The following is a 27,748-nucleotide window of genomic DNA, read 5'->3' as shown; positions in this document are numbered from 1 at the left end:
AAATAGAATATCGGTATCTTTGAATTGAAGGTGGTGGAAATGGTATGTGCACAGTACAGAGAGAGGCCGTTTTTTGGATACTTAAAAATCAGTGGTTAGCAGGCAGCTCAGTTGGTCGCTGCTCTTCCGGCGATTTCCCCGTTGGGCTGAAAGTGTACGGCGCTTTATGAACTGTCCAAATGTGGGGTGTTGATGAGTTAATTCCGATTACATTGAGGCTGGGTTTACAGACGGACGCGCGCTTAATTTTTGCAGCAAAGAATCGTGCTTTAGAGAAGCCATTAGGAGAGCAGACGTCTGCCCTGCCCTAATGCTTTCTATTAATATCCCCTCAAAGGCCCAAAAAAAGAACGAGAGCAAAGCGTGGGCGACGCCTCTGCGTGGGCGCCCCGTAAAGTAACCAGGGTCAAGTACAATGATTAATCGGGCTAATACCAGTGTGGCAACAATATTAACACTGGTCAGTGCCGAAGCAAATGTTGCCAAGGGGGCCCTAATACAAGCAAGCACAAGGCCTCACCCGCGCTGGCTACTAGAAGACAAGTTAAGGTAAAGAGCTACAATTATGTGCAGAAAATCGGCCAATTATTGTCACCCGGAGATACTGCGATAATGAAGGATTTGGCCTTCCAAAGTCTGCATGTAAGGAAACGATAGACACTGTCTGCCGTTGCTAGTGTTTTGGTGTGAAATAACAAAACTGAATCAAATGTGTTTTTGATTTTTGAGTCAGAAAGATTAAGTACAGCTATAATTTTAAAAACGAGTTCCAAAATGTTATACCATGGAAATATCTTTTGATCTAAACTTCCGGTAGGAGAAGTTACTTGAAAGAGGAACGTATTTGTTCAATAAAAGAATCCAGGAATGAGTATGTAATAAACATATCAAGAGCGAATAATTGGAGAATGTTAAAGAATAATTGGTGTTGTAATAAAATAAAAGAATGAAAGAAAAAGGAGAAAAGGGATATTGAGCCTGTGTGAGTCGAGGGTGAGTGATGTGATGTCTGTGTGAGTGCAGGTTGAGCAGTGTGCCTGTGTGGGTCCAAGGTGAGTGATGTCTGTGTGAGTGCAGGTTGAGCAGTGTGCCTGTGTGAGTCCAGGGTGAGTGATGTGGATGGGTGAATGCTGGCTTAGTGATGTGTCAGGGAAGGGTGAGCAATGGGTCTATGAGTGCAAGATGAGCAGTGTGCCTGTGTGAGTCCAGGGTGAGTGATGTCTGTGTGAGTGCAGGTTGAGTAGTATGCCTGTGTGAGTCCAGGGTGAGTGATGTGGATAGGTGAATGCTGGCTTAGTGATCTGTCAGAGAAGGGTGAGTAATGGGTCTATGAGTGCAGGGTGACTGTGCCTATGTCAATGTAGGGAGAGCGATGTATCTGTGCAAGTGCAAAGAGACTTGCCTGGCTACTCCCAGAGATGTGTTCGCCAAGCCTCCTATTTTCTTTCTCAAATTTGCTTGAGAATGCAACATTTGCCCACTCTGTTTAAAAAAATTGCTCGGGGAGACCCTCGGAACCCCCCATAAGTGGTTGGGCTCGTTCGCTCGCCACAGTGCAGTATTTACGCCACACCACTTTCAAATGTCACCAGCCGCCCCTGCTCATCTCCTTGGGGGAGAAGAGGAGGCGAGTGGTGTCAGAGGACCGATATCAGAGTTTATCACTGGGCCATAAATCAGCCACAGTGATTGCGCGTTCCAATCTGAAGTCTCCCCTACAGCAGTACTAGAGGAAGTAAAGCAAATTGTCGACTTTCTCAAAATGTTTAATGTTCATGTGGCTATGTAGTTGTGCCTCGTAGATTGCTGCTGCTTGCACCGGCTTTCTTTTATAATACAAAATATCTATCCATTAGTGCGTAAAGCATGACCATCATTTTTTAAAAAGAATTTACGTCTCAGTTCGTTTTGGAAAACTAATTAAGCAACAGCAGCTTTTTGGTGAAAACATTTATTTGTTAACTTGCAGCGAGATTTCTTTCCAGCTCTGTGGAAGAAATTGAGCTCGTTCTGTGAGGTGTAAACCCTCTGCTTGGTGGGGGGAGGAGCCAGGTAGGAAGATAACACTAGTCAGTCGTCATAAATCAGCAGCAGTGATTACCTGAACCAGTCTGCAGTACTGGCCTCGGCATTTGTTAATTAGATTTTACTTCTAATGTGTTCCTGCACATACAATTTTTGTTGCACTTTTCTGAACTTCTTCAAGCTCAGTCGTGGCCTGCATGATGTTTTGCATGGGAAATGGTGACCGGCCTCCCAAAAATGACGTATCCCGTTAAAGTGAACCCCGATGCTACGCCGCGGCCAGGGCGACTGACGCTGGAATCTGGGGATCAGGGTTCGATCCCCGGCTCCGGCGGCAGGTTAGCCCAGCACCATGTGACTCTGGGCAATAGCTCGCTTAATCTTCCCGACGGCCCCCAGCGCCTAGAGACCCTTACGGGTGATTGTGCGCTTTACAAATGTGGATTATTATTATTATTATTACACCCCCCACACACTGCCCAGCCTCACCACTCTCAAATTTCACCAGCCGCCACTGCACACAATTTGTTCAAATGGAGAAGCCAGGATTCATACCAGGTTTTCTGTTTTCACATTGCACAACTGAGGTCAGCCACAAAATATCCATGCTTTGCTTCCCCTACACTGACTTTACACCCCCCGTTAGCATCAGTGAGGCCCTTGGTCACACCAAAGACCAAACTTTGCGGCCCCCAGGAAAATGTTTGAGTACCCATGGCTTAGTAGATATGTGGCTTTTGGGCTCTCTCCCTCCATTTTTTTTAGGTCTCGCCTATGCAGCACGCATGCGCTGCATAGGAGACCTTTAGTCGTCGTTCTGCTCTTTTTCGAAGCACATAGTCGTGCTTGTGGCGGCATCCAACTTGCGGGAGCGAGCAGGAGCGTGCCACAAGCACGAGTATGTGCTTCAGAAAAGAGCAGACTGTGCGCGCACGCAGCACTCCCAGGCTTTCTCTCGCTCTCTTTCTCTCCTCTCGCTTTTTCTCTCTCTCTTTCTCTCGGTCTCTCCTGCTCTCTCTTTCTCTCTCTCTCGCTCTCTCTCTCCCCCTCTCTCGCCTAGCCGACACTTAAATCAACTCTTAAATAAATTGTCAGAGTCTTTATTGAGAACAAATCGCACAATGAATGCCTGGTTGTAGTCCTACATTATAGTCCTTTGCTGCAATCTTCTTCTCCTGTTTGATCTCCTCTTTCTACTTTTTCCTGGGATTTTGGATGAATATGTTTGAGGGTCAGACACTTTTCTCAAGTTCTCTACATCAGTATAGTCCATCAATGGAATGCAGCATTACCCATTTGTTGGGTGGGGGAGTTCGATAGACTCTGCTTTTGTAATTCTTGTAGCTGAGTGTACCCATATGCACTGCATATTGGTGGTGATGTGGCTGGTGTGTCCAGTTATAAATGGATCAATTCTACCCCTTTAATGTATGTTTCTCCTTCTTTGCAACCTATCTTTATTGGAAATTGTATCTTTTAGTCTTGTGTTTGCTCAGTACGGACCAACTTTCTGTTATGTGTTTTAATTGTTTGTAAAAAATCACACTCTGAGCGTTTAGTTTTTAGTGGGGGGTGAGTAAAGTGTACGTTTTACATTGTTGTCCCGTTGTTTTGGGTCACTGTTTAACTGAAGTCACTCCAGCACTCCCAGACTAATGGAGGCCCTTACACCGTCCCCCATACGCTACTGGTGCGAGGGCACCCACAAACTAACGCATGAGCTCCAGGTGACATCTTCGATTCTATGTATCATTCATTCCTGGATAAGTATGTAGTAAATAGGAGGCGGAATGAATGTGGCCTCTGCAGATGCCATAGCATAGCGTAAGCACCTAGCCATGCCGCTTTGAAATCTGGTATTAATTATGCCACCTAGATCAAATTACTGTAACAATAAAAATACAATCATTAACATTTATATATCACTACCGACAGGCGGCTTAGAATTTAAAATTTAATAAATGCATATTTTCAGTGTAGTGTGCACTTACTGAAACGGGTAACATATGTTAATGTAAAGGGAAGTCTATGTATCTTCCAAGCAAGCAGCTGTGCAGCTCCCCCTAGTGGTGCAATGCAGCTCACGACACTTGACCTGAAGCAATTTACAGAGCAGCCCAGTAACAACAGAGGGCAGGGCTCTGCAGATATCTTATTCCCGGATTTTATAAGTTTTTTCAGATAGTTTTCATCATGTTAAAGGGCTAATGAGGCCATTACTCTCTTGTGTGGCTTGTTTGTGAATATTGGCTCAGAGAGCCACCAGTCCCCCTTCACTGTTGACAGGATTTGAAACATGAGACATCTTGTACTGTAGCAGAACAGAGAAACACGGGTAAAAATACCAGAGCTATTGTAAACACTATTTTTGTTCTCATTTTGTGTAACAAAATAGTCTCACCAAGAAATATGTAATAGTCTCGTGCACATAGTATTTTTGGTTTGAGACTGCTGGGGCTTTTACATTTTCTTTGCATTGCGTTTGTGGACCTGAAGCTGTCCTCGGCAATTTCAAGCTGTGAGAAAGCCAATATTCTGGACTTCTACACAGGCACTGTGCATGGGCAGTCACAGAGTACATTTGACATGTGCAGTCGCACGTCATCAGTCTCGCTGTCAAGCTCCTATCCGTGCCTCTCATAGGTTTGCCCCCTCCCTCGCTAGCCACAACAGAGATCCCTTCACCGCCACCCCCAGCTCTCCCATTCTCTCTCTTCACTTCCATCTTTCCAGTTTCCCTAGTCTCTTCTCCATCTCGGACTCTCCCACCATTCCACCGTATCGCTCCAAGAATGCACTCCTCCTTTCAGTGGTGGCTGGTGAGATGTGAAAGTGGTGGGCGTAAAAGTTAGGGATGGGTTTTATGGTTGAGCAAGTCAAACGGACCAAAGTGGGGTTTGGATGGGGTTTCATCGATCTTCATGCCATATTTCCTATTTCGTAACAAGCGTAGTCATTGCAAACTTAAAATGTAAATTAGGTTTTTATCATTTAGGAGAACAGTTCAGGCTGTATACTAAAGAAATGTGTATATTGATTCAAGGACCAACTCATACTTTTTAATTAGTCAAAACTGTGAACATGAAAGCACCTTAACTTATGGCTATTGATTGTGGAGATTGTGTCCTCTGTAGGTAATGTGGCTTTAGCATCTTTATGTTTAATACTGTATCTATCTCTAGGTTTAAGGGCTCAAACCTGGTTAGGTCCTCTTTTCACCACTGAACCAATTCACTATGAATCGGGAATTATTGAACTCTTAGTGGAGAAGTGTGGCTCAATGGTTAGAGCGGCAGACCCTGATGCAGAGGTCTAGCCCGGGACCAGGGTTCAATTCCCCGCCTCGGCGGGTCTTGGGCTCAAAATTCCACAGACCTGATAATTCTCGCCTCGGTGCCTATTCCAATCATGGAGTCCCACTCTGCAACTCTGGGCAATAGCTTGCTTAATCTCCACAACGGCCCCCACAACGCTAAGGATGCCTGGCCTCCACCTTGGGGGTGCCCAGGAGTGGACACCTCACAGGGAAAGCCAGGATGGGTTCCACAGCGGTATTCGTACAAGCGCCTTGAGACCCTTGCGGGTGAGTAGTGCGCTATACAAATATCAATTTACATTTACATTTACATTACAGCTAAAACCCCTTTTTAGGTCTCGCCTATGCAGCGCGCATGCAATGCATAGGAGGACCTTTAGCCGTCGCTCTGGTCATTTTCGGGCACCCACCCGTGCTTGTGGCGGCATCCACTTTGTGGGAGCGAGGAGGGGTGAGCCACAAGCATGAGTGCAGTGCCTGAAAATGAGCAGACTACGCGCGCGCGCACGCAACACTCCCGGGCTCTCTCTCGCTCTCTCTCTACTCTCGCTTTCTCTCTCTCTCTCTTTCTCTCTGTCTCTCCCGCTCTCTCTTTCTCTCGCTCGCTCTCTCTCTCTCCCCCTCTCTCGCCTAGCCGATGGTAGAAGCCATTAGAAGGCATTAAAGGGTTTACGGTCCTGGCTGTGCAGATACCATGCGCTGATGCAAAAGGGTTAATAAAGTGCTTGCCGCTCGTCCACCTCAGGCGAACCCAGTCAACACACAACAGTGTCCTGGACACCTCAAGAGAACAAATGAATTGCACCCAGGAGGAGACGGCCCACCTTCATTTGTTTACTGATTTAGAGCACGACAATGCAGCGTGGATTTGTGTGCACGCAACACTACTAGTAATGCGCGCTTGCCTGCTTTCTGTATTAAAAGAAGTCGCACGCTCTACAAAAGATATCTTACACTTTCCAGTGGGAAAGCTTGAAGAGCAGTGGAAGAGCTTGTGTGGAGTATAGGAGGAGCCCTGCCATTGCCAGGTGCTTTGTAAATACACTAACAATGTATGCGGATTAAAACAAGCATTGGCATAGCCAATAGGTCTCACCTTTAGGACCTTATAAGTGTTTAGCCATGCAACACTTGATGTTGTTGCACCAAGGATATTGTGCTGGATAACTAAACACTTATAAGGTCTCCAAGGCGAGACCTATTGGCTATGCAAATGCTTGCTAATAAATAGAAATCTTGCAGTATGAAGCTAAATTCAGAGCTGTTGGTATCACCTTTTTTTCAAAAAGCTTGGCCCTGAGTTTGCACCACTCGTTCCCATGGTCCAACTCCTATTTAAGGATTTGAACAACCATTTGCATGTTTCACTTGAAAAACTTTCCCTTGGAGCAAATGACCCCGTCTAGGAATAAAAATGAAATACTGCTGCAAATATGCTTGGCATCATCCATCTTTTTGAAATCCCACGCCATTTTGTGCACTGCTTAGTCATAAGTTGAAGAGTGTGGCCTTTCCACTGTCCAGAGAGGCACAGGTATCTGATAAAGCGAATTAGCGCCCTAACAATGCTCATACAGGCCTGCCAAGTATCACGCATCAGACGTGACTCTAACGCATTTCAGTGTGGTGTTCTGCATCACCGCACTGAAATGCATTGTCACACATTTTAATGCCAGTGTCTCTCTGCTGTACCAGCGCTGATTAACTGGCCATGTCAGGCTCCTTAGCGCGCGCCCTCCTGTGACACCTGCGCCAGCTCTGCTGCTCCCCGCAGACTTGCCGGCCCGGGCGCTGCCACCAGCCTAGGCTGAGACAGAACAGTTAATGATCTACAGTACTGCTCTGCTACAATGTATCAGCCCTGCTCATGCTGTGCATTGAAATCAAATTCCCATCCGCTCCAACTCACTCCAGCCAGGCCAGAGGTCACCCGGCCGAGGCAGGTCCATGCCCAATACCGAGACAGTCGGGCGGGGCCTGCCCACAGCAATGGTTGTGTACTGGCTGTGGCACCGCTGGGGATATGACCTCACTTCCTGGTGGTGACTGGTCTTGAAGGACGTGAGGTCCGATCTGAAGCATGGATTCGACTGGAGGCCGCCCACGACAGCGGGCAGTGTCCTGTCCATGTTATGAACAACTCAGTGTGCGCTGCTATTTGCCCAATGCTAAGACAGGACTTATCATATTCGCGCAATAACTACCCTCCACGCTGTTACTTGAAGCGTAAAAGGCCATTTTATTAGGACACAGTTGCAACCATCAAGACTTTATTAAACAGTACATAAATCCAATAAATATACTTTTCCCATCCCATACCGACTCATTCTCTATTCATCCTTCTCAATACCATCTCACCTGTTTGAATCTTCACCATTCACTCAGTGACCTCCTTCCTCTCCCCATTCTCACCTTCACTTGCCCTCCAAGCATCCCATGTTGAATTTCCTTCATTGCCTCCCACGCCCTGCTATCAGTCACCCGTGTACCGTTCTCTCCCCCCCCCAAGGGGTGGATCCGCCCGTATGTGACTCACCACCCTTCCAAAGTACCATAACATTGCTCCTCTGCAACCTGCCCTAAACTGGCACGCTAAGACCGATCCTAGTATCAAGACCCCTGCCTAAAACCTTCGAGGGTGGGTGGGTGGACAAACTTTTAACTCCAAACCCCCCCGGTGGTGTTAAGGTGTCAGGGGAGGACGGATCCTCCTCTCCTGACACCTTATATACACTCCTAACCTCCCACCCCTTCCCCAATACTATAAATCCCTCCCCGCCTATTCCTTCAGGCCTTGGGCGAATAGCCCCAGGGGAAGACTGGTATGCGACCTTCACTTCCCTCGGGGGCCGTTATCGCACAATAACTACACGCAACACTGTTACTTGAAGCGTAAAAGGCCATTTTATTAGGACAAGGTTGCAACCATCAAGACTTTATTAAACAGTACATAAATGCAATAAATATACTTTTCCCATCCCATATCGACTCATTCTCCATTCATCCTTCTCAAAACCATCTCTCCTGTTTGACTATTCCTCATTCACTCTGTGACCTCCTTCCTCTCCCCATTCTCACTTTCACTTGCCCTCCAAGCATCCTCTGTTGAATTTCCTTCATTGCCTCCCGCGCCCCGCTATCAGTCACCCGTGTACCGTTCTCCCTCCCCCAAGGGGTGGATACGCCTGTATGTGACTCAGCACCCATCCAAAGTACCGCCAACCAGGGAACCCCCGTAGGGCGGTTCCCTGCCCCACTCCCCCAGCTCCTGGGAACCTTTTGCCTCCCATCAGCCGACCCTGCGGCACCCGGTGGACGACCAATCCACCACCTAAACTTGCGTCCTGTATAAGATTACTATCATTGAGGACAGTAGTTGGTCGTGAAAAGTGCCAAACCTCCGCAGGACCATTTGCTCCTCCAATTCCTGTGCCCCTAACACTTCCCCACACTGCGGCTCCCGGTGGACAACCATCCACCACTTCAACGTGCGTCCCATGTAACCATTAACCTTTCCGGGCCAAACCTCGTCCGTAAAAGATGCCCCCATCGCGGTGAATGACCACCCACTACCTTGTGTAAACCAATAACACTTTCGGGCTAATCCTTGTCCATGAAAGGTGCCCCCATCGTGGTGAACGACCATCCACCGCCTGTACCTGCATCCCGTGCAACAAGTAACATTGTCGGGCCAATCCTTGTCTGTGAAAGGTGCCCCCCCAACCGCGGTGAACGATCATCCACCACCAACCTGTGTACTGTGTAAATAAAAAACAACCGGGCCAACCCTCATCTGCAAAAGGTGTCCCTTCTTTAAACAAACCACCTGTTTTTTTTTAAACAATCTCATCACCAGCGGGCCATTACCTTGCCAATCAGTTCGATCGCACCCCACTCCTCCCGTTTGCAAGGCACTTTCATTCACGTGACCAAAACTGCCCCCAAGTTCCATTTCAGTGAACCATCTCCCCTTCCATGTCCCATAGTGTGAAGCCAAACCGGACGCATCCCAGAATACTCCTTTCTCCCACATGTATCCTCATAACATGACAACTTCTTGTTTCTTGTGACATAATGCCAGCCGTACTGGCCAAAACTCCCCCCCATTTCATTCCACTATTTCCCCCATCATATCACAGCCCGATGATTGTGTTCCCTGCCTGGTGACGTTTGTACACCTTGTAGTTCACCTCCTTTGCTGTCCAATTCGGGGTGAATGGCCACCCAACCAGACGACCGCCCTGGAGCCCGATCTACACCCATTTCCAGTAGTAGAAAAAGAATGATTAGTCCTGCAAGAATGACGTCCCCTTTCCCCTAGTCCTCTCCTTGCGACCCTGCTTTCTACAACCCGATGGTCCACTGCACCCGTCTGCTTCGTCCAAAAGAACAACTCAACCACCCCCAAATCGCCCTTGTCCCTAAGCACAAACCCTGTCCTCACAGGTGCTTCAACTGCGCCGACGCTAGTCTGCCTCTCCAATAAACATTCGCCCGTGGCCCTCCCCCACACACCAGGTGCACTAAACAACCCTTTCATCCCAGCCATGACCCTTTACCTATGTGTCGTCCCAACCATATCGTCCTGTCTCCCGGGTTCCCGCCTCAACACATCCATTTCCAACCTGACCTCCAGAAAAATACCAGTGTCCTTGTGCTTTTGAACCTCCCCACCATGTGCAGCCCCCCTAAATCCTTGAACCGTCCTCGCATATTGCCTGTTTCCAGGATCCTGTTGCTCACCCATGTTCCTTCTGACAAACCAATATCCTCCCCTGCTACCTTCCAGGCCACCTTTGCACTCTGACTCACTGCCCCACCCCAAACCAGATCTCCCTGGTCCAATCCGACCCCCCCCCACTGCCTGACCATAAACTGGTACAAACAGGAAAAAACGGAAAAAAATGAATTTGAGAGCACCAACCTCCTTAGCCTCATTCCCCCGAAACTGAAATGAAAGACCGACCCGATGTCGCTCCACCGACGGTAATGGTTCCATGGATGCAGAATGCACTCCCCATGGAACTCAGATGCAATCCTTCCTTCTCTTGCTTCAATAAGGACCTGAAAATCTTGCTCCTCACACAACACATCACCGACCAAGTCAACTAATCTCGGCGTCAACACCCAATGGGCTCCCCTCTCACCTAGGCCCTCAAATATGCTGGTTATCCGACTGTGTCAACCCTGTGACCTACTCCACATCCTGTGTTACATAGATCTCAAAACTTTGCATAGATCTGTACGCCTCTCCGTGTCCTGTGATGGAAAGCAATTTTTTCCCGCCCTGTGGGCATGTCACGCTGTGTGACACCCACAGGGCCCACTATTGCTTAAATAAAACTTTATGCATCAATTAAATAGAGAAAAAAAACACTCTACAAAAAACGCCGGCTCGCCCCAGCCATGCCTATGCGTCAGCCCTCTGTCCCCCAGTGACGACCTCTACCATACCCTGTGAGTAACTCCTTTGGAGTTACCACCGTCAAAGACACACTGGACCTACCTTGGGCCCCCACCGTTTCCTGCGGCCCAGGCCCCTTCCGCCTTGTATATGTCACCCCAGCATTGGCACATCCCAACCCCTACCTCGTGGGCTTCTTAACAGATTATGTTACCCAGTGTCCAACCAGGTCCCCACACCCCTCCAACCCCCATCCAGGTCGCGGGCGACATATCTCCCCCCACCCTACTGCACCATGCTTGCGCACAGGTCCCCAAGACCCCCAGCACCCACAGCTCCTATGGACAGCTCCCACCCGGTGTGCGAAAAATCGTCCGTCAAAGAGCCCTGCCCAGCCCCCAGGCAAGTCCTTGTTCCCTTTTCCAATGAACCTGACCAATTTTGTCCTTTCAATGGCTGATCAACCGGAACACCCACATCTGTCATTGACCTCATTCCCCCATAATCCGTCACCCTCGCCAGGGTCTTGCGATTGCCTGCCTCTCCCAAACCCTCATGAACCAGTCGTTCCCCAACCTACTGCTGAAAAACTCTCAATTCTGTGTTGTAGCACCGGCTTCCTATCTGTATACGTCGGGTGCCATAAGCCCATGGCCTCAAACGAACCGTGTAAAACCTCCTTGCCCAAACTACCCCCCAACCCATCCCCCGTCGACCGTTTGACCTCCTATGTATGGACGCCTCACAAGTTCCCCCGCCCAGATTAAGTGATCCCTCTGGAATCTCATAATGTCACTAGTATACACTTGATTGTCGGAGAGGCTGAACAATGAAGTGATGCCCCTTCCGGTGCAGACAAGTCAGGGCGAACCTTAGCCTTCCTCCCGCCTTGCTCAGCCACGTGAAACCCCACATTCTTCCTGCCGCTCAGCTGCCAACCATGGCGTATCCGCAGGGCAAACACCCTGTGCCCCCCCCCTCCGTACAATGTGGGCCCAACAGTGGAGACCAACGACCTCTTTCATGTCAACTGGCACCCCTGGCCCATTTGACACTCCTGTCCAGCCTGGCCGACAACAAAATGTGATCCATTGGCCGACCCCTCTTTGCGTGTGGTACCACATTGTCCATTTGGACCCATCCCCACCAATTCGCCAGGCTCCCATTTTTGTTTACAGCAGGATGCTGCCACAGCACCTGCCTCCATGCCCCAATCCCACACAAAACCCTTCACACACCCCAGCCGGGGTCCCCTCATGCCCGTGCCCCCTTTTCACCCATGCCCCCAGCCCGAGCCCGTTACCTGAGAGTCCGTCCTGGACCTCCACCTCCTGACCGGCGCGGCGACGCCCTTCTGCTCCCTGTCCACCGTAACTGTCTGAGGCCGATCCGCCTCCTGCAAAACTAAAACAGTCCGGTTACCTCAACTCCCCCTCACCCCGAAAAACCCCAGTCAGCCGCAGCTGTCCGCTCCCTTCCTCAATCAATCCACCAACACTCTCATCCCATCACACCATGCCACACTCCCTCATCATTATCCTCTCAATATACAAACCATCCTTCACAAATTGCAGTAATCATGTTGTAGTATGCGCTGTGCGATCCCTCATTGGAGGGAAGGCCGCCGCAGACCCCTCTACTGCTTCCAGCCAGCGCCTCGGGCCGTTGTGCACCCCACTGGCAATGCCCCGCATTCTGCCGGTATCACTGCCGGTCCTGGTTCCCCCGCCCCACCAGGCCGCTCCGACCTGGAGAGTCCCAAGCACCACTAGGCACCACTGGGCCTCATGCCGTGCTGGCAGTCCCTACTCCTGCGCCGGGTACTGTGTAGCCACTACCGAATCCCTGTGAACCCCCCCCTAATACTGGTCCCCCACAATATTGTGCTGGCCGAGGGAGAGGAGAGGACCCCCTCCCCGGACACCTGATGCCCGATCCGCCTGGGGCCCCCCTTTCACCACCCTGCACAAAAAACTCCTAATCCTGTCCTCGCCTCTGCCTCACCCTCCCCAGCACAGCCTGCCCCAAATGAGCCCCAGCCACCGGGGCAGGTGGGGTCCCCTTATGCCCGTGCCCCCTTTTGACCCATGCCCCCGTCCTAGCCTGTTACCTAAGAGTCTGTCCTGGACTCTCAGGTAACGGGCTAGGACTGCTATGACCAGCGCTCTGCGGGCACCCAAACTACACCCCCCCCACCGCCGACAGGAGTGTACTGATCCCCCTCCTCCCTATAAGCGGGCTCAGCGGCTCCCACCCTCGCTGGCCTATCCATCGGAGACAACGCGGAAGCCCAGCGTGAATTCTGGCAGGGACGCAACCAGTCTCAGTGTGTCCCACCTCGGCTCCATAAGAGCCCCCAGATACTCGCGGGTGATTCAGCCTAGCGTGGGGGCACCGGCCACCACCATCACCTCATCCGCAGCCTCTGCCAGCCAGACCCCGCTGCTGCAAACTAGTCTCCCGCTCCCCAACCACGCTCCCACTTATCGCCCCCCCGCCCTCGAAATCCGCGCAAACCACTTATCCCCCAGCTTCCGAGAGACTCGCAAGTCTTAACCCCCCCCCACACCGACAGGCCTCGGGAGCCTAGACCAGCTGAAAGCACACACGCCTCGCCGTACCCACCAGTGCCACCTAAAGTGTTGCGGTAAGCTCGTACCGCATCCCAGTGGCCCCTCGGCGCACGTCGCACCGTGCAAAAAGCCCCCCACTGGCCTGACCAACCTGCACAAACTTTTATCTCCAACCCCCCCCCTGCCCCCTTCCCCCCCCCCCCCCCCGGTGGTGCTAAGGTGTCAGGAAGAGGCCGGATCCTCCTCTCCTGACACCTTATACACACTTCTAACCTGCCGCCCCTTCCCCAATACTCTAAATCCCACCCCCAACTTGTCCTTCCGGCCTTGCGCGAATAGCCCCGGGGGAAGACTGGTTTGCGACCTTCACTTCCCCCGGGGGCCGTCAAAGGCGGGCCGCTCGGCATGAGGTGAACGACGGGCGCCAGTTATCAGTTTCTTAAAGATTGCTGGAGTGCGCGCCGCTGTTCGCACTGCCGGCTTGTATGGTGCGTGCTGCAGCCTCTCTTCAAGGTGCTGTGGAGTCTGGACCGGAGTTGGACCTTTTGCCGCTGCAGTCCTGGAGAGAATGTTAACAGTTGCTTGCAGCCGGGCTTAAAGAGTCCGGACCGTAACTGCCGGAGTCGAGTTTGGGGCCTGCTGCCTCTTAAAAGCTTGACTGCGGAACCGTGGCGCTCACTCTAGAGGCCAGAGTCTACTCACAGGTAACTCCTAATTAAATTTAATTTTAAAGCATGAGCATGCGTGCCGAGAGCCTGTTACAGCTCTGCTCATGCCCTGTCTCACAGTGTGAAAAGGTGCCCTTGAGCCACCAATTCAATCCTGGCAAGGACTCCGAGGAAGAAGTGTGAACATCTTGACATCAGCCCTTCTTCACTAGGCCTCGGGCTCTATACAACCTATCTGAGTAGGGCTAGCAACATGGTACGTCCACACGGAGTGAGCCAAATCTCACTGGTAGTGCACTGTGTGCTAGCCGGCATTTACAGGGTCAGCGTAATTTTAGCAACCAGGGTGTTTTTAATTTTAATTCAATATCCTGCAGGCCCGACCCCAGAAAGTAACTTCTGTCTCCTGGGCGAGCCTTCCAGAGTGAATCCTAAGAAAACAACTGCTCAACTCGTCGACTCGTTCTGCCATTGAGATTTTTCTCAAATCCTGCCAACTCGGGCCCCCTGTGTGGTGCCAGGGAAGTGTGCAGCAACCAGGCAGGTGCAGCCTAAGAATCAGTGTGAGACATCATGGACACCCAGCAGAAGCACTATAACTCTGAAGCATTCGTGCCAGCATTTCATAGTAAAAAATGTAATTCTAAAGACCAGCATAATGCAATAATACTATTTGACCCTCTAAATGCCAAATAAGCTGTAAGCCTCGTCAGTATACAAAAGACAGGGCTAAATGAACCATGACGAACATATATCATAATGCTGGTAGGGACAACAAAGTCCATGGTGAGGCTCTACTTCCACTTGCTGGAATAACACGCAGGCAAGTTGTTTTGTTTTGAAAGTAAACGCAAAGTACCAAAGCAGAGACTGCGAGCTGCAGCCACTTACAGACTACAGGAGCACTGCCAGCAAACACTCTTGCTCCCCTGTCCAAAATCACGGACCAAAGAAGCTCTCTGCCTCAGTCTTGCACTGCAGGGAGGACTTCTCGTAGCAAAGGTGAGTCCAGCGAGAGAGCATTTACTAATCTGTGCAATGGGTGTAATATCTGATATTTATGCGTTTCTCTTGTATTCATTGCTTGACTTTGCTAGCGAGAAAGTGTCACTCATAGTCGTTGAGTGTCACTCAAAATTACATTACAAATAAGAAAATGTCACACATAGGCAATCTGAAACCTTGGCAGCTATGGAGGCTTATAAACTTAAAAATCCAGACGATTAAAGACGCCACTAAACAACTGAAAATAACAAGAGAGGCACACTGTTATTACAGAACAACACACCAACACACGTGCTCGGTTTACGGGCAGTGACCTCAGTCCCTGATCGAGACTTGAAAACAAAACCACAAGAACTAAAATAGACTGTAACGTTCATGCGTGGGGTGACGGTGCAGTTCTCACACGCATGGAGCGTACACCTCGGCTTCGGCGCCTGACGCAATGCGCCGAGGATATAAAATAAAGAGGTGTGGTCCAGCGTGTAAGTTGGGACCGCGCTAGCAAACCTTACACTAGTGTCGCGTCCACTATATAGTGCCGCAGCGCGCACATGGTCCCCGCGACGCAGCCTATTACACTGGTGACGGTGGTAGCGAACGCACGCTACTTCACCGCAAGGCGATCAGATCCTCTCCCCCCCCCCCAAAAAGAAGCAAGTCGGCTCGGGCCTGGCCCTCACGCGCACATGGTCCCGGCGACGCAGCCTATTACCTAGACCACAGGAAACTGGCCTCGGGGAGAAGAAATCTGCATCAAGACAGCACAGGATGTATGCGAAGAAAGGAATGGAAACAAAGGATAGGAGTCACTAGGAGCATAACCTCCAGCCTTCTGCTGCTCGGGTGCTGCATTTCGGGCCCGGACCAGGACTGGAGCTGGTGTCGGGCTGTCGGCGCGGGGCAGGATGGGCGGCCTTCTGTTTCTGCTGCGGTGCCAGTTGCTTTCCTTGTGGCTTGTGGCGGGGACCACTGAAGACGTGGAAAGCGAGGTGCTGTGCTCCACCAGTGCCTGCTACACTGTTCATCTGGACGCCACCAAAGGCTTTCAGAAGGCCAACGAGGCGTGTGAGGACAATGGTGGGCACCTGGCCACCGTGAAGAGCCCAGACGAAGCGCTTCACCTGCAGCGCTTGCTGCTCAAGATCCCTGGCAGCGCCTTGCCACAGGGCATGCTCAAGTTCTGGATTGGGCTCTATCTGGAGAAGAAACAGTGCTACCAACAGTTCAAGGCATTGAAGGGTTTCTCTTGGATCACAGACAGAGGAAGGGATAATGAAGAGGATAGCCAGTTCTCCAACTGGATGGAGGAGCCCATGGCGACATGCACAACAAAGCGGTGCGTGACATTGAATTTCAACATGGCCTCTACACAGAACTTCAAATGGACAGATGGGAAGTGCCTGAGCCCTGTGAATGGCTACATCTGCAAGTTCTCATTCCGTGGCTTGTGTCGTCAGGTGGCCTTGGCAGGTCCAGGCGAGGTAGAATGTGAGATGCCTTTTCGTTCTACAAGTACAACCTCAAATCTGGTGCCATTTGGTACCACGGCCTCCGTGCATTGTGGTCTCCAGAAGGAGTCAGGTGGCCCTTTTCTAATCTGTAAAGACAACGGAGACAATGGATTTGATTGGAGCGCTCCAGGGCCTTTCTGTGCCTCATCGGGCCATGGCTGCAGCTTCAACAATGGGGGCTGTGAGCAAGATTGCACTTTCAATACTAAGACTGGCTCCATCAAGTGTGGTTGCAAAGCGGGTCATGAGCTCATGGCAAATGGGATCTCTTGTGCCCCAGGGGATCACTGCAAGTCCAACCCATGCCAGCAGATCTGCACCAATCTCCAAGAAGGATTCAAATGCACTTGTTCGGAAGGATATATTCTCTCAGAAAACAACATCAACTGCTCTGATGTGGATGAGTGCCTGCAGAGCCCTTGTGATCAAGTGTGCACAAACAGCCCGGGGAGCTTCAGCTGCAGCTGCATGATTGGCTTTGAGGCAGTGGGGATGGCATGCAAAGATAAGGACGAGTGCTGGCACAGTTCCCCTTGTGCCCAGGGATGTATTAACACCAATGGCTCCTACACATGCTACTGCAAGGAGGGTTATGTGAAGGGTGAAGGAGGGGACTCTTGCCTGGATGTGGATGAATGTCAAAAGAAGCCCTGCGAAGACCTGTGTCACAACACACTTGGGAGCTACGTATGTGCCTGTGGACCAGGACTTGCCCTGGCCCCGGATGGAATTTCCTGCTTGCAGCTGGAAGTGGGCACCATTCCAAATACACCTACAGAGAGCATCAATTCTCCTGTCATGTATTCCTATAGGTTCTGAATCGATCCCCCTATTCCTGACCCTATTCTGGTTAAACTGACTATCAAGTTAACTAACAGTCAGCCCATGAGGCAAGAACAGCCCCCATGATACAGATACCGTTATCTGACGCAGTCACACTACGGCACAGGAACGTGTTATCTGATTAGGTCATAACGCTTGAGATCTAATTAGACAAGCGACATTCCTCCAGCCCCTGATAAGGCATACGACGTTCTCATAACAAATCAAACCTATGACAACCTGGAAAATCCGTGCGGCCATTGTTTTGATTTCACAGAGAACTTTAGTAAAGAATGTGCTAACGAGCAAGTCGTATGACATCTTTATTGACGTATCTATGTCCATCCTTACGTCAATCTCGGCACCTTTAAGGTATAAATATTGCCGATCTTGCCCTATGCAAACACACGCGTGGTGACGAGACGGAGCAGCCATACTTGCCGAAGCCCAGAAGCAGAGCAGACCCCGCTGGCAGCAGCCCCGCCTTCCTGACGCGCTGAGAGACGCGCTGCTATCTCAAGCCGAGAGACTCAGCACCGGCGCTTCCGGGTAGCCCTCGCAGGCAGCCTGGAATATCGAGAGCAGAGAAAGAGATACCATTCCTCATTCATCCTAACTTCCAGGTACAGAACTGAATAACCCCTCACAGAGAATTCTTTAGTTATTCACTTGGCAAAAACAAACTTAACTTAAACTGTAACTTTCTATTCCCGCCCACGCATTAGACTTAGGTCAGGTACACGGGGTAGGCGTATTTAGAAACACCAGTTGAGTACGTTTAGTCAAATGTATATGTGTATGTAATATATTTTAATCATTTTAAACATCATATGGCTCAGAAACCATATCAATGTTTTTACAGTATTATTTTATACTATTGCTTTTAATGTATGCACTTTACTTAACTATAAGTATTGCAATAATATCGATCCATTTCTCTTGTACGAGAAAAGAGACTGATCAATAAATAACACCTTTTTATTGAACACGCCCGTCTCTCTTCCTTTTCTCTACAATCTGATGAGACTAAGAATGCACGTACTGACTGAGTAAAATAATTGCCTTGTGCTCACACGACTCTGGAGATACACTCTTGATTAGGGGAGAGCAAAGTTGTCATGTTCTATGGTTGTCAGAAACTAAATCCCTTCTTGTCTAATCAGGGGAGTTAATTCTTTCCTGAACATTCGAGAAAGTTTCTAGCGAACTCTGAGCTACGCTGGCAAACCCAAAACTTAAGTCTAGTATCGACAGTAGTAGACCTAGTTAACGTCTGGCCTAGGCCTTTACTGCTGTAGGTATTATTCCAATGCGCAGAGCCTATTGGGAAAATAGGAGCTACACTACATGGCGCCCAACGCGTTTGGAAAGGGCGATAAAACTAACGTAAGACATTTAGAGTAACTCAGTCGTGCTTTCTCACTCAGACCCCTTTTCCCATATACTCCAAAGACGTCTGGAGTGGGTGAAAGGTAATATCCTCCAAAACCTCGCAGGAGGGAACTCCTATGTATGGTTCTTGGTATAGTCAACGTTGAAGGATACACTGTTCCAAAATATTGTGCATCTAATCTTTGTTCCATAAGAAACCTGATCTGCAAACAAACATAATACCATCCTGTCGGTAAAATGGGAGACAGTGATGAAGAAAGAGAGGCAGTTAGATTAGCAGCTGAAATAGTAGCAGCTGATACTGCAGCACTAGATGCGGATGGGGATATAATACTCATCCCGGTCGCCAAAAGGAAATCTATAACCTTAAAACTTATAGAAAATGGACTGACACCTAGAGGTGGCACAGTCATATTCGTAATTGAGGCACACGAATATCGGCAGACAGAGGTATACTATACATGGATACATTTTCCAGCAGCAAATGCTGTAACAAAGTACTTCCACTATTACAAAATAGAGGTACCACCTGACATTTACACTCCTTTCGAGGAGGTGGAAGTACCACTCAAATTCCAAGAGCATTTGCTCTTATTTGATGGCGCCCTAATACATAACAATCACATTACAAGGCTCGGTCCTTTAGGTAGACCAGGAGCAACGTGGCCGGTCTTAGCCGGATACACACCACACCCAGACATCGAAGGGATGTCTACAGGAGAGCTGTTAATACAGCTAAAACAATTACTAAAAATTCATAGACAATTAGTACAGTATGTAATGCGGACTTCAACAATTCAGCCAGCGATTAAACTTCCACAGCTGACCCCTCACCAGGGGAACACAAATAAAATCACACCACAGAACATCCAATCCTGCCTAGGTAAAGTTCCGGCTAAACGGGAACAGATACCATTCTGGTTGGCACAGAAAATCACCCAAATAGAGGCGGTGTTTCCTTACACCACCTCGCTGGAAAAACACAAGAATTTCTCCAATATGAATTTGAATGTCCTCCGCCAACCAAAATTCTGCCTCTAGATCACTACGGCTGTATAATATATACAGACGGATCAGCACAATCCGCAGTAGGGGGTAAACAAGCTTACAGTGCTGCGTGCGCGATTGTTAAAGGTCGTTGGCACGAAGGGAAATTTAAACCAACCCTCACTAAAACACAATCCCTAGGAGATTGTACAGCTCAGCGAGCTGAACTACTAGCGTTCAAGATGGCGCTTGAAAATACCGATCGAGAATTCCCCACACTCATAGTGTGCGATTCGTATTATTGCGTTCAGTCTTATAATGAATACTTGCAGATCTGGCTACAGAACGGTTTCAAGGATGCGAAAGGTGGCACAATCAAGCATAAAATGCTCTGGGAACAAGTAGCTCTTTTACAAAAAGAACTACCAAAGACTCACGTGATACATACACTGAGTCATCAACGTGATGGCGTTCACATTGCAGGGAATTCGTTGGCTGATGAGGCCGCGAAGGCAGCTGTGCAAACGGCTTCCGTAGCTGCCATCACCCGGTCAAAAACAAAAATAGACAGCGAAATATTACAAGCTGTCAGCGCTTCAGAAAAGGATTCGATAGAACCACTCCCTAAAGGCTTTCCAGTAAAATACTCATACATAACTGATGCAAACAATGTTCCTTTTGCTCAAATTCCTGGAGTGGGGGATAGGGCAATTCCAAACATGGAACATAGGTTAGGACTAATAATAGCGGCACACGAAGGGCTTGCTTCTATCCATGCTGGCGTCTCAGCCACAGTATCATTATTAAAACAGAGATACTGGTGGCCACAAATGAGAAGACAAACGAGGAACTATGTTCTAGAATGTGAAATATGTCAAAAAATGAAAGTATCAACGGTGAGACGTCCAGCGCAGACGCCCCTTCTAATCTCGGATAAACCATTAGCCTGTGTTTATCTAGACCACTTCGGTCCCTTACAAAGGGATGGTAACTATAAATATATCTTGGTTGCAGTGGACTCATGCACGAGATTTATATGGATGTGGCCCCAGCGAACGGCTGACGCCAGAACTGTTATAAAAGATTTGCGAGTCTTTATCGGCACATACGCAATTGGCATGCTGCATTCGGACAATGGTCCTGCTTTTAGCTCTCGGGCTTATAAGGAGGCCATGGTCAGCATGGGCGTGCAATTGCGGTACTCTTGTCCATTTCACCCTAAGGGGAACGGAATTGTTGAAAGAAAAAACCGTGACATAAAGCAATCTATAACGGCAAAGGTATTAGGTTCGGGAGCTGGGTGGGTCAAACATCTAATAAGTGTCCAACGTAGTCTAAATAACTTGCCAAGAAATTCTCTGAAGGGATTCAGTCCGTACGAATTATTATTTGGAACTAGAATGATTATCTCTGACCTCGACAGTCAGACTTCAGTGGTTAAAGAAAAAAGCTTTGATGTCAAAGACCGTTTGGCTATTTTGCAGGACTTAAACAAAACAAGAAAAGACCTGAGCAACATACAGTTGAAACAACAGCCAACAACCACTGAAGAATCACCACCTGTCCCAGCAAGACCTGTCTGGATTCCAAAAGTCGGGGATCTAGTCAGGGAGAAGATCGCGGTAAAGAAGGAATTTGGGCCTTCTTACAGAAAAGCAGTTCCTGTCTTGTCTGTCAACGGGACAAGATCAGTTGTACTACCGCCACTTGCTGGAAAAAAGGAGAACCGAGTTGTATCCATCGACCTGGTAAAACCACAACATGTGGCCGATAACAAACAGTAGGCCAAGTGGACTCCCAATAAGTAGCAGAACACCAAGGTTTGCTACCAGTACAGAGGTCCTAACAAAGAGGCTCATCACATTCGAAACGCCTACAGAAGAACAACAAGGACTATGCAACAATGCAATAGAACTAAGACCTCTGAAAACCCAAATAAAAACATTTAGCAGAGACACACCAATCTACAATGAAGTACCGAGTGACAATGCAAGAAACAAAAATCCTGAAGCAATTGGAACAATTGACAGAACTGCATCCGGGTACTTCATCAACTTCGATGATTCCTCTGAAGGCTTCAGTGAATCAAAGACACAGCCATCATCAAAATCCTTTAAAGACAAAGCTAAAGAACTTTTGAAACAACTGAAAGAAACATATCTGATTTCTCCATGGATTGAATTTTGGGTGGGTTTTGGTGCATTTATCCTCATACTTTGGCTCATCATGGTATTTACTTTGGGACGCTTCATTGAGGGAAAATATGCTAAAATGGACACAGCAAGTCAGAACATCAACTTGGTCCTCAAACCACACACATCTTCACACGTCGAGAAAAGAGAACTTTCTTCAGCCAACTTCACAGCCAATCCTATACCTGGTGGGGTAGCCTGGGACAACACTGACTATGAAATTTATGGTCCGGTCGAGATCCTGAAATATCCACACCAAATCAAGATCTCCTTGAGTGACTTTGCAAAACCAAACTCATTTGCTGATGATTGGGACTTCGAAAGCATTAATAACATGATGTCTGACTTAGTAATGTCTGCTAAATTTACAAAACATGATTATTTGCAAGGTTCTACAAATTATGATAGTATGTATTGCTATAACCACTATGGTAACCATTTTTTGCATAAATCTGCACAACCTAGAAATGTTTTAAATTATAATCAATGGGAACATTGTGCTACACCTCCAAAAGGGAGCTCACGAACCGTTTATGACAAATATTCATATTTTTCAGGTTTTAACACAAGTAATGCTGAAACATTTTATTTTAAATTGTCAAACAAGACAGGGATGAAAACCATGATAACCAACACAAAATTGATATATTCAGATTCATTCTTCGAAAAAAGTGAATACTTTTGGATTTGATTATTGGGACAAAAATGTTGATTTGAAAAGTGTTTGGGGTACAAAAGAATGGCAAGTACAGGGTTTAGAAGCTTTGTTTAGAGCCTGCATGATCCCAGAACAAATGATATTTTTGAATGACACTGTTCAACAAACCACCTGTCTTGGCTTAGCCAAAATCAAAGATTTAAATAAACCGTCTATTCCAAAGCCAATAATGTTTAGCAATAGCTCTGATACAGATGAAGAGATAGACGTAAACCATATATTAAACCAAAACAGAACACATCCTGATTGGAAACAATGGTTGATCTGGCCCACAGATACAAATAACTGTCAAGACAGATTCCTGAATAAAACACAGGGGTTCAAAATGACCAGGCCAGACCCTAGATATCCCCAAAGACATCACCCAGGGATAATAGCAGCCTACAGTGTGGGCAAATTATGCCTTCAATGGCTACAAACTTCCACACTGCCTGAAATTAAGCAACACCTAACTTTACTTACTGATGGTGCTGACTTGCGTGATTTCATAATGGGACCACGCAAACAGCGTCAAAAGCGTTTCATAGCAGCCTCTGTATATGCAGCATACAATGAGGCCTGGAAGGTTACTCAAATTGAAACAGCAGAGAGAATACGGGAAATTGACCGTATTAATTTGGAAAAATCACTTTCTGTAGTGGACAATGGGTTAATGACTCTGTCCTCCAGAATTTTTTCATTGGACAGCATTGTGTCTTCAGCAATCGATATATTATCGCAAGACTTACTGTTATTACAACATGGTCAGTCACAATTGCGTTCTATTGTACAGCTTGGCTGGACGTTACAAAATCTGCGTTCAGGCTATGTGCCTTGGCGTTTAATCAACACAACGTCACTATTCCAAATCTTTAACCTTACTGATAGACAAATCGGTATGGCGCAAAAGGGTGCTGATTATACAATCTTGAGCATTGAAAAACTAGAAAGATTACCAATGACAATGTCAGAACGACCTGTCAGTGAATGGATAATACACGGAATCATAAATATTCCAATCTCAACCTTCAGGTTTCAATACTGCCAAAAATATATACAGGCTGGCATGTACGAGAAATTGGGAAAGGGGTACCTTAAAACAACTTGGAACCGGCCCTATTCACATGCATGTGTCAGTAATAAAGGACAGAAAGTGTTTCTTAGTGGCAACAATTGTGCTATGTCACTAAGCGGCACGCTTCTGTGTAACGGAATTAGTTTGCATGGAGCCTGTGAAGGGAATTCATACAACCTTTCATGTCACCAGCAAGGCGCACCTGCAACTGAAATAGAACCATTCTTTCAAAGACTCTATAATGGGAGTTACATTCTTATTGTAGACCGCAGATGTTGTAGTCTTATGCCCGGGACTCCTTATCTAGTCACTACGACTGCGAAGGTCAAGTGCTGTGGACGTTCTTTGTTCCCCAGCTCCTTTCCAGACAGGGAGGCAAGGGCATGGCCCAATTTGAAAATTACTTCTATTCGAATAGATACTTTAAGCAGAATGAAAACAGTGCTTCTTCAGACGCCTACAAGGCTCACGTCATCAAAAGAAACGTATGATCTACAAGTCGCAAGGACGACTGCAGGGATACATACATACATTATTATCAACTAATTCCCCCGTACATTTCGCGGAAATCCTGAGCGAAATCTTAAATATTTCTGATACCACTGGGGTCTCAAAGGTATTTAAGACAGTATTTTCGATGGCATTAACACCATTCAAAGCCATACTGGGTATTTTTCCAGATTTCGTCCATTCGATTTTTGGCGGACTTCCCCTGATCCTGGGACTAATTGCAGGAATCCTATTCTTAGTCCTTATTTTTCGTTATGGCAACCCATGTCACAGATCAAACTCTCGCGACAATGGAAGATACGATCCTAGCCATTGGATACCGGGACCGGATATCAAAAATCCTGGGACTCTCCCGGCTTAGAGACCTGAACATGACTTGGTTTCTATCATTTCGACCAATGTGGCAAAGGTGTGTTTTACCTGTACTAAGGTGTCTGCTATGCGGAGAAGAATGCGTGTTAGACACCTGTCTGACGCTACAATCGGATGCGCCAGTGGATGCAGATACATTGTTGGTTCCTACCAAGGTTCACGCTTTGTGCTGCCCTCAAAGGCTGCCAATCCTGATGACGGCATTCGTGGAATCTTCACCACTACGATTGATGGGTAGTGAAGTTCAAGATGAAAGCAGCATCGATCAGGTACAACCTTCTGTCAGCAATGCGAATCAGAATGTCAATGGAGACAATCATGCGCACGAATGCATGGTTACCCCTATTTCCGACTTAGTGGAACTTTCCCATGAAGCTGTTGACAGTTTTTTCGAAAGCCTTAATGATATGATGTTCTCTCCAGAACAGAAATAGAGACTTTTGAGCAAGCTCGCACACGGCGTTCCCTGAATTCGGCCTTCAACTTTAAAAATAAAGTCACATGAACAATTTTTCCCACCAGTTCACGGACAGCAATTTTTTAGCAGCCCCAAATTATTTTTTACAAAAATTTTCGGGACACTTATCTTCTGCTTAAAGTAAGAAACTATTCCTAGAGAACTAAGATTTCTATTTTTAGATACTTTATAAACTTTAGTTGCCCGCTGGTATGTTCACAAATATTTTATTATGTGATGAAATGGTCTCGAACTTCCTTTCTGTATAGCCATATTAAGAGCCATTTCATGTGTATTTCTCATATACCAAATAAGCAATAATGTCTACAAATGCGTGTTTACTTTAGCATTTAATTCATAGCTTAAGTGCATACAATATATATGACTGCAATTTTTCAGTATATTTGAAAATTTCAAGATGCATTTATGTATTTTGGGGTGGTAAGGTGTACACTATACTCTATAGTATGTTGTACTATGTTATACTATGCATAGATTAGTAAATATGACCATAGTTAGCGTGGAGTGGGTGTCATGTATTCCTATAGGTTCTGAATCGATCCCCCTATTCCTGACCCTATTCTGGTTAAACTAACTATCAAGTTAACTAACAGTCAGCCCATGAGGCAAGAACAGCCCCCATGATACAGATACCGTTATCTGACGCAGTCACACTACGGCACAGGAACGTGTTATCTGATTAGGTCATAACGCTTGAGATCTAATTAGACAAGCAACATTCCTCCAGCCCCTGATAAGGCATACGACGTTCTCATAACAAATCAAACCTATGACAACCTGGAAAATCCGTGCGGCCATTGTTTTGATTTCACAGAGAACTTTAGTAAAGAATGTGCTAACGAGCAAGTCGTATGACATCTTTATTGACGTATCTATGTCCATCCTTACGTCAATCTCGGCACCTTTAAGGTATAAATATTGCCGATCTTGCCCTATGCAAACACACGCGTGGTGACGAGACGGAGCAGCCATACTTGCCGAAGCCCAGAAGCAGAGCAGACACCGCTGGCAGCAGCCCCGCCTTCCTGACGCGCTGAGAGACGCGCTGCTATCTCAAGCCGAGAGACTCAGCACCGGCGCTTCCGGGTAGCCCTCGCAGGCAGCCTGGAATATCGAGAGCAGAGAAAGAGATACCATTCCTCATTCATCCTAACTTCCAGGTACAGAACTGAATAACCCCTCACAGAGAATTCTTTAGTTATTCACTTGGCAAAAACAAACTTAACTTAAACTGTAACTTTCTATTCCCGCCCACGCATTAGACTTAGGTCAGGTACACGGGGTAGGCGTATTTAGAAACACCAGTTGAGTACGTTTAGTCAAATGTATATGTGTATGTAATATATTTTAATCATTTTAAACATCATATGGCTCAGAAACCATATCAATGTTTTTACAGTATTATTTTATACTATTGCTTTTAATGTATGCACTTTACTTAACTATAAGTATTGCAATAATATCGATCCATTTCTCTTGTACGAGAAAAGAGACTGATCAATAAATAACACCTTTTTATTGAACACGCCCGTCTCTCTTCCTTTTCTCTACAATCTGATGAGACTAAGAATGCACGTACTGACTGAGTAAAATAATTGCCTTGTGCTCACACGACTCTGGAGATACACTCTTGATTAGGGGAGAGCAAAGTTGTCATGTTCTATGGTTGTCAGAAACTAAATCCCTTCTTGTCTAATCAGGGGAGTTAATTCTTTCCTGAACATTCGAGAAAGTTTCTAGCGAACTCTGAGCTACGCTGGCAAACCCAAAACTTAAGTCTAGTATCGACAGTAGTAGACCTAGTTAACGTCTGGCCTAGGCCTTTACTGCTGTAGGTATTATTCCAATGCGCAGAGCCTATTGGGAAAATAGGAGCTACACTACACTCCAAACGTTGAGCAGAAATCCACGCAAACCCAGATATCAATTGTTTCGCAATCTGAAATGAGACCTGAGAAAATCCTCGAGAAGGGCTCTGAGGAACTTAATCGTGGCAGCGGAGTTCCAAGCACCGACATGCCTGCCTCCACCCAGAGCTTGAATGCTGCTGGGGCAGCGTCCAACATGGAAAATGGAGGCACAGATGCTAATAAGATGCTCCTATTCGCAGTGGTGGCATCTGTGATTGCAGTCCTACTGCTACTGGCCTTTGCCCTAGGGGTAATCTGGTGCCGAAGAAAGAAAACCAAGAAGGAAAGCAAAGCTACACCCGAGAAAGCCACAGATAAGTACTGCTGGGAGGAATCGAAGGACAGGGCTGTGGACAACGAGTACAGGTAACGTGGAAGACTTCTCCAACATGGCAAGTTTCCAGTGTTAAGAAAAAGAGATGAAAAGACAGAGACTGTAAAAGGCAATGCCACCATATATTATGACTTTTTAATCTTTTTTATGACCAGAAGATACTTTCAGAAATCTGTATCCATATGTCATGGCAACAATTCTGTAAGAATATTCTAAACATATGTGCAATGTTAGACTTACATTAAATGTGTTAATCCTAAATCAGAAATGTTAAAAGGCAATAAGAGGACACAATGCACTATCTGTGATTGACTCTTAAACCAGGTAAGCAACCATTTTGGAACACTTTAGATTATTTGAGTGATTTAATGTGCACATGACTTGTAAAATCTCATTTCATTTTGCTTTTGTATGAAGTCCTATAATAGTGAAACAAATCTGCAGTGTGACCTGTTTTCTTCTGTATTTTAAATGAAG

General features: G+C 47.2%; 1 pseudogene; it reads left to right on the top strand.

Annotated features, from left to right (window-relative positions):
- Nucleotides 1–15,777: 15,777 nt before the first annotated feature.
- On the top strand, nt 15,778–27,447 carry LOC144761855 (uncharacterized; annotated as a pseudogene).
- The last annotated feature ends 301 nt before the right edge of the window (nt 27,448–27,748 follow it).

Source organism: Lissotriton helveticus, chromosome 6 (genome assembly GCF_964261635.1).
Source record: "Lissotriton helveticus chromosome 6, aLisHel1.1, whole genome shotgun sequence".
Taxonomy (NCBI): domain Eukaryota; kingdom Metazoa; phylum Chordata; class Amphibia; order Caudata; family Salamandridae; genus Lissotriton; species Lissotriton helveticus.
This window is presented reverse-complemented; position numbering and strand designations above follow the sequence as displayed.